An 8,976-nucleotide genomic window follows, 5' to 3' on the forward strand; every position below is an offset into this window, starting at 1 on the left:
TGTGCTTTCCACCACCACTTACAAAGGAATATAGTTTTCTCTCAGCCCCATAGCTGAGAGAGCAGTTTGCAAGTTGATTTAAGAGCAGTTTGCAAGTTGAAGGGATGAATCATTCTTGTGAGAATAATAACCTGACTCCCAGTGATAATATATTCTTCAAGTTCCCCTAAGCTTAGGTCGTCTGAATCTCTGTCATAAATGGGCATGCGAATTAAAGCAACAGAGTCTTTTCCTAGTGTATGAAATCAATCTATCTATCTATCTATCTATCTATCTATCTATCTATCTATCTATCTATCTATCTATCAATCATGTATGTATGTATCTATGTATCTATCTGTGTATGTATGTATGTATGTGTGTATGTATCTATCTATGTTTCTGCATTGCTACAGAGGGTAGAGTTTACTTTAATTTCTCTTCTTTCCAGAAGAGAATGAAGAAACCTTAACTTGATTTTATTGAATTCCTCTTAAAAATCTTCATGAGAATATTGCTGGAGGCAGCCCATGAGAGGCAGTTCAATTATGCTCTTTCATTTGTTCACTCATTCATTCACTCATTCATGTGGAAATGTTCAGGATTAACGGACAATGATACAAAAGACATAGTCTTTGCTCCTTAGTAGTTCCAAGAGTGGTGAGTTGGGCATATAAATCAATAAAAAAGCTAAGTGCAATTTTGCAGGTATTTTGATGGGATGAGATTATGAGAATTTAGAGGAAGATCAGCTGAGCTAGAACCCCAAATGTTAGGAAAAAGAAGATCTTCTGGGAAAAATGGTGTCTGAGATGAATTTGAAGGAAAGGAATAGAGCCAAAGAGGTATTCTTGAAAGAAGGAGCATCAGATGCAAGGTTGTGTGACGTAAACATCATGGATTATTCAGGAAACTGCTTGTATTTTGGAACCTTTGAAACATAAGAGGCCAAATGGGGACTGTTAGAGATGGTGCTGCAGTGGAAAAGTAGGGATCAGATAATTTTTTGTGTGTGATCTGATAAAGAAATGGAATCCATGTCAAGTGAAATATGAAGCTTGGTATGATGGGAGCTGCATTTAGAATGTTCAATCTGGCAGCAGGGAGTTTAACAGATTGAGGACTAATGAGATGGTAGCAGAGGGACTCATTAGGAAGCCATTACAACATCGAGGCAGGAAAGATGGAGGCCTGAATGCAGGCAGTGACTGTGGGGACAGAAAGAGAATCATCTTCCGGGATTCTGAGGAAGTGAAGTCAGCAGAATAAAGTGACAGACGAAAACGAAAGGAACAGATTTATAATGCTTTGCTGACAGCTGACCAGAGCACTGGCTTAATGACAGAAATTGTCCTTCTGTCACCATCCAGTGCCTAGCATGGGTTCTTACATGTAATAGGTGTGGGGAACTGTTGAAAGTGGAAAAAGATTTTGCAGTGTACATGTCATCTAGGTACTCATATAATTTTTAAAAGAAAACCTTTTCAGAATTATTGATATTATTGTTATCCAGTTTTCCTGATGAGAAAGGTGAGGACTTAAATAGTGGGGTCAGACATTGCTCATAACTGTACACACACTACAAGCTATTTATTCTATTCCTGCATGAAGAAGCTTCACAAAATAATAATAGTAATAATAATAATAATAACTGTATACATCATAGAGAAAACATTGAGCGAAAGGCATGAGCAATTTCAAAAAGAAATATAAATGACAAATTAACATGAAAACACTTCAACCGCACTATTTAGAGTAGCACAAATTCAAAATATTTTAGTGTAGTACTCACAAAAATAAAAACTCAAAGAAAAGGAGGTATGCCTCCGTTTTCATGCATTATCAGATGGGCAAGCATCTTATAAAATGATATTTTTAACATTTTAAGAATCTGGGACTACTATATAGTGGGAAAATGTTACTTTATAAAGTCAATTTTTATATTGAATTTTTATAAAAAATAATTGAACAGTATGTGAACCATGCATAGAACAATATATTTCATAAAGAGAACATATTGTTCTAGCCATCACTCAGACATGAAAGCATTTCAGAAGCTACCTATCCCTCAACATCTTCTGACCCAAAGGTAACTTCTGCCCATACTTTAACATCATATGTTCATTTTGCCCTTTGTGAACTTTTTGTAAATGGAATCATACAATCTTGCTTCTTTCATTCACAATTATGTTTATGAGATTCATCCATGTTGTGTGTAGCAGTATTGTGTTTCACTCTCATTGCTATATAGTATTTGTTTATAGGGATATGTCATAATTGACTTAACATTCTACCGTTTGATGACATTTGGGTTGTTTTAAGATGTTTGAAGCTGTTTTGAATAACATACTGGCACAGGTTTTTGGTGAATAGTTTTTAAGATGTTTGAAGCTGTTCTGAATAACATCCTGGCACAGGTTTTTGGTGAATAATGTTGGTTATAAAGTAGGAATTGAATTAAGGGTCTTAGGGTAGGCATGTCTTGAGTACTTAGTAAATATCAACAAATAATTTTCCAATGTGATTATACCAATTTACAATCCTAACCATAAGGTGCATCATACTATTGCCAAACTTGAAACTTTGGATATAAATCTAGTAGTTACATAGTGATCTCAAATTGTTTTTAATTTGCATTTTCTTCTGGTTAATAAAATTGGACATCATTTCATATGCTTGTTTGTATTTTGGATATTATTTTTTGCAAAATGTCAGTTCAAGTATTTTATTTATTTTGGAACATGGGTCTTTTACTGATTTGTAGCATATATATATATATATATATATGCTGTATATATACTGATTTGCAGTACATATATATATATAATATATATGTATTTCCTTTTCTGGATAGATATTTTAAATATCTTCTCCCATTCTTTGTATTACCTTTCCAATCTTTGAATGGAATCATTTAATGGACAAAATTTCTTAATTTTAACATAATCTAATTTATAATTTTTTTCTTTTTGGTAAATGCTTTTTGTTTCCTGTTCAAGAAAACAGTCTATCCCAAAGTCATGAATATAGTTTCATAATTTTCTTTCAAAACTATTATTATTTTTCCTTTCACATTTAGATCAATGATCTTTATGGTATTTATTTTTGTGCATATTCTAATTTAGGCATCAAAATGAATTTTTCCTTATGGAGATATAATTGGCCCAGCATATATTTTTTGAAAAGACCATCCTTCCCTCATTGCTCTGTAATACATTATTTGATTTAAAACAAACACTTATATATTTGTCTGCTTCTAGAATATTGTTTAACTAGTCTTTTTGTCTATCTTTGCACTGATACCACCCTATCTTAATTACTTAATTACTGTAGCTTTATTGTAATTCCTGACATGTGGTAATATAAGTCCTTTAAATTACACTTAGATATTTATCTTCAAGATTGTCCTTGATACTTTTGGCTCTTTGCATTTTTATATAAATATTAGAATCAGCTTGTCAACTAAAAATAACCAGCTGAGGATTTTGATTGGGACTTCTTAGAGTCTCTAGATTAATTTGAGGATAATTTACTTCATTCCAACATGAGTCTTCATAACCATGAATTTATATATCCTTCTATTTATTTAGGTGTTCTTTAATTCCTCTAAGAAATGCCTTATAGTTTTCAGTGTAATGATATTACACATCTGTTGGACTGATGTCTCGGTACTTGTGTTTTGATGAATTATATTGAATTACATAATTTATGGAATTTAATTTTCTACTTTTTTCCTTAGATATAAAATTGATTTGGTACATTTATCTTGTATCAAAGTATTTTTGCCAAATTTACTGTTAATTCTAATAGACTGTAGATTTTTTAGATTCTCTGGGTTTTGTCTTTTGTCTTTCTAATTGTTTACTGTTTTTAAATATAAGTTGATTACTTATATTTAAAATATAAGTATATAAAATAATATACAGAAATTTAATTCCATATGCATAGTACAAAAGCAATTAAGGTCTGAAAAGATTTTAAAGTTTGGATAAACAGTATAAAAATGGCATGTTGAAGATTGAAGTCTTAAAACAGTAAAACTTGAACTATCTGGCACTCTATTAAATATGTTTTTCACTGTTGCTTTACAGTCTTCCATAAAACACAAGTGAAATGTTTCCAAGATATGCAGAAACCGATTTCAAAATTTATATTGTTCTATTTTACTGGCTGATCTTTTATTTGTTCCCTGTGTGCAATTTTTGGTTACATAAGCAGAGTCACTTGATGCTGAAATTTGAGACAATTTATTTTTTCAAATCCTTGTTGACCTATTTTACAGGAAGAGGGGCTTTATCTTTCTATGAACAGATGGTGAACAATTTTATCTGTTTGAAACCAACATTCAACTCTTGCTGTAACAAGTACTACCTGGCATTTTGCAGGATGGTATATAACTAATCATCTTTTTTGCTTTCTTGAGTCATTAAGTCTACGGTGCTGATAAAATCCTAAATTTCTCACCAACAACTACTACCAGAGATTTTGATTGTGAGTTCTCAGCCCATGTTTGTGACTTTTAGTCACAGCAATACATTCTGTTCTTTCAAAAGAATGGTATTTGCCAGCAATAACCCCTAATTTCTGACTGAAATTTATTTTTTCCCCAATTGTTTATATTTTTTTCCAAAGGTATGTCTGGAAGAAAAGGCACAGATACAGAAGGGAACTAGCATAGCATTACATGACCTAGGCACTGAGCTAATCCATTGCAGATGTGTATTGCATTTTGGCTTCACAGTTTTCAAAATGAGATTGTTAGCCCTTATTTTAAAAGTGAGAAAACAGAGGCTCAGAAATGCTGATTATATATTTCAGGTCTTTCCAATAAATGGAAACTCTGGAATTGTAACTCAGTTCTGCCTGATCCCTAAGTTCATGGACAGTCTCTGTGAAGAAGCTTCACGAGTCACAGTTACTGAGTGTCTGTACCTGGTCAGTCTGATTCTAGAACCTGTTCTTTTAGCTAATCTCTCCACTGTCTTCATTGAGAAAGGAGTCATTTGTCCTTGTTAAGTACTGGCACAGGGCCTGGTACATAGTAGAGATTCTGTGTATGTTTGTCAAAAGTGGAAAATAGAATATGTTGGCACTAGTGAATTCTATTTACCCGGAATACTTTGCTACTGAAACCAGAAAAAAAGTAGGCAAATGGACATTCTAAAGTTGTGTCTTTTATTTTTCTGTGTTTTGTCTGTTTTTCTTTTTGTATAATAAAAAATATGAAAGCCTAAATAGCAGCTGGACAACTTAGGAAATACGTTCAAAATGCCAAAAAAAAAAAAAAAAAGGCATCTAAGTGCAGTAGAGAAAAATCTGCATGGTAAAATAATGAGAATATATGAAAAAGGGTTCTTTTTATAGAGTTCTCAAAATTTAAGCATTGTAGCAAAATGTAAACACTTCTCACATTTTTGAAGTGGCTTTTGTTTAGAAAGTCAAGATAAAATAACCTGAAGCTATATTAAAGTCTTATTTAAAAATTTGAATTTTGGAATATTTTCTATTTTGGAATAGTTTTTAGGTGATATAGCCTTTGAATGGAATTTCGCCTGTTATATTCATTGCCAATTTTATTAATTCACGTAATAGGAATTTTACTCTTTTAAAAAGTGTTTTAATATTTTCTACATCCTGGACTTTGCTTGTATAGCAGCCACTCAACAATTGTTTGATGATTGAGTATTAATTTTAAAATATTTTAAAGGAGTTTACTTTCAGTATAAGGAAAAGAGAATCAATAATAATAAGTAGCTAATATTTATTGCAGGTGCCAGGTATCAGGTTAATGAAAATATATCAAAAAAGGGTTCTTTTTATAGATTTCTCAAAATTTAGGCGTAGTAGCAAAAAAAATAAACACTTCTTATATTTTCAAAGTGGCTTTAATTTAGAAAGTTGAGATAAAATAGCCTGAAGAGATATTAAAGTCTTATTTAAAAATTGTTTCTGTTTTGGAATAGCTTTATAGGTGATATAGCCTTGAATGGAATTTCACCTGTTATATTCATTGCCAATTTTATTAATTCACGTAATAGGAATTTTACTCTTTTAAAAAGTGTTTTGATATTTTCTACATCCTCGACTTTGCTTGTATAGCAGCCACTCAACAATTGTTTGATGACTGAGTATTAATTTTAAAATATTTTAAAGAAGGTTACCTTCAGTATAGGGAAAAAAGAATCAATAATAATAAATAGCTAATATTTATTGCAGGTGCCAGGTATCAGGTTAAGGACTTTATAGGCATTATTTTATTTATTTCTCATGACATTGCTATAAAGTGGTATCGATTTTATCCTCATTTTACAGATGTGAAAACTATGGTTTAGAGAAGATAAATGTCCATCTGCTAGCAAATAGATGTGCTAGGATTTAAACCCATGATTCAAGGCCCAACTACTCAATGTTATGTAGGTTTCTATGTTCTGTCTTTGAGAGATTTTCTCACACCATAAATTGATAAATAATAAAAAACCCAAGAAGTATGTACTCTCATTAATGTGGTCTTTCAGCACTTGGATCAAAAAGGCTTGATGTGCCTGCAAATAATGACTAGAGATTAGGATAGGGGCTGCAATTTAGCCAAAGAGGAAATATTAAAATAAAGCCCACTGATGAGTCATATCTGGGGCATGCTGGAGTTTAAGTATAAATTTCTATCTCTGGTGTATTCTGAGAGGTTTACATTGAGTATCACATTAGTCTGACCCTGCCAATGAACTTCCCCAAATCGGTCAGCAGTATTAAATCCCATGTATATATCCATCCTAGACACAAAGTACCCCCAGGATTTGTTTGAGGGAATTATCTTTCTACCTATGTTAAATTACCAAATTATAATCTTTTTAATGCTTAGGTATTCATGTATTTATTTAAATGATATATTAGGGGTTCTATACATTCTAGGTGTTGGATATACCTTGGTGATATGCACATGCATAGTTCCTGCTATTATGGAATTTATAACATAGTAAAAAAAAAAAACACTAAACAAGCTATAATTACAAATGTGACTGTGAAGAGGAAAAAAAAAGATCAGAGTTCAGTGTCTTAAAGGAGTAACTTTAATACAAGGATTTTATGAAGATGGCAAAAGCATTGATGTATGACTCAGCTAAATACCAGCAAGGCTAAGGAGCTTTCTCAAGGTCATGAAGCTCTGCAGTTGCTAAGATGAAATCAAACATGGGTTCATTTAACTGTAAAGCTGATATTGTCTCTATGGCAGGCAGGCTGCTTCCAGTATATGTTGCAATCATCATTGAATACAGCCCCATAAAGCAGTTGTATCACAACCATGTGGAGAGATTTCTGGAATAAACACAAGTGTTTCTTTGCATCAGTAATAAACATGCTATCAAATTTTATTACCACTTATTCCCTTGCCTATATCTTCTAATATTAGACATTAATGTCTTGTCTATACTATAATTTGGCAGAATCTTTTAAAAATGTGAACATAACGTAATAGTCCAAATATATCTGTGGAAAAACATCAGAGCTACAATCCATACTGGTGCTCGTCAACTCTTTTGGTTTTGCAAATGAGTTCACAATTATGTGGTGCTGCAGGTAATATTTGTTGTCTGATAAAAAGTAAATTTGTCTTCTATAAGTTGCTTATTTTGCCTGTTTTTCCTCCATAGGATTGGGAAATCTCTTCTATCTACTAAGCTATGCTTCTGACCCAGTGTTCAATCATTTCTGCAGGGGGCTATGCTAGAAGTGAGGGTTCCAGAAATCTGAGAGCCCCCGCAGAGGACTGGCCCATGACAGAGCTGTGGCCAGGGAGGGGCATCCAAAGAACAGCCAGATTAGAAGTGCAGGGTGTCAGGGGTAAAGGTTGAGGCAAGTCCACAGAGAGGGAAACCAGAAGGGTCTAAACAGGTGCCTTTGTGGGCAGGTCAGGTTAAGAATTTCAGGACTGATGTTGCTGGTAAGAAAACGTATTAGAGCTGATTTGGAGATGGCACATGAGGCAAAGCCCAGGGGCAGGCCTGATGGATTGGGTTCATTCTGGCTCAGAGGGCCTCTCTGTCTGTGTAATACCTCATGCATCCTTTTTTGAATATATTTCCCAGTAGTTGTGGACTAAACAAGAGAACAAAGATTATCTTGGCAGGTTCCCTTTTTTCCCACATGTCAACTGTGGTTTGCCACTAGTTGATGATTGTTATTTTTGCAACAGCTGAAACATGAAAGGAAAAATCAAAAGATACTTACTCTTCACTAGTACCAACTGCTACTCATGTGTGTAGGGTGCCATTTATAGATCTCCCAGGGAACAACATATTAATAGTAACTAATGCTCAACATGTGAGGATTGCTTAAAAGGTACACCCCAGTATTTGACCACAGTTGTAACTGGCTGCAGCACCACTATTAAGTTTCTAGGAACCTCAGATCTAGTCTATTTATGGACCCACCAGAGGTTATACCATAATCACCAGTTATTTGCCTCCCTCCACTGGTAGACTTATAAGTGGGCCTTATTCATGAGACTTGTGATAGATTCATGAATAAAAGAATGAATGAATGACTTCTTCGGTTTGGTCATAGATAATCACCTAGAACACTTTTAAGAGAAATGCACATGGGGAGTGAAAGTGGTGGTCAAGAGACCCACCAGCTTTTCCTGTACTATTCATGTAAATTTTGCTTTCTCTAAAAGATGTCTGATGTTAAACATTTCAGCTTTCAGAAACTGGTAAATTTCCTGTTTAGAATTTTCCACCTTGGGAAAACATTTGCTGAGAGTGCTTTTGTTCCATAGACATGCTTATTTTATTTGGTGTTTCAATAAAGCCCAAATCAGGTTTATTTTTCTGAACAGATCTATTCAGTTTCTCTGAATCCTCTGATTCCCCACAAAGGTGGGCTATTTGTTGGTTTTACAATCACAGTTTCTTGTTTATAGAACTCATTATTTATTATCTTTTAAGGGCAAGTGAATGTTTACTGTCTAAAGTTGGCATTATTATTATTAATAATTTT

Source organism: Hylobates moloch, unplaced genomic scaffold (assembly GCF_009828535.3).
Source record: "Hylobates moloch isolate HMO894 unplaced genomic scaffold, HMol_V3 SCAFFOLD_8, whole genome shotgun sequence".
NCBI lineage: Eukaryota > Metazoa > Chordata > Mammalia > Primates > Hylobatidae > Hylobates > Hylobates moloch.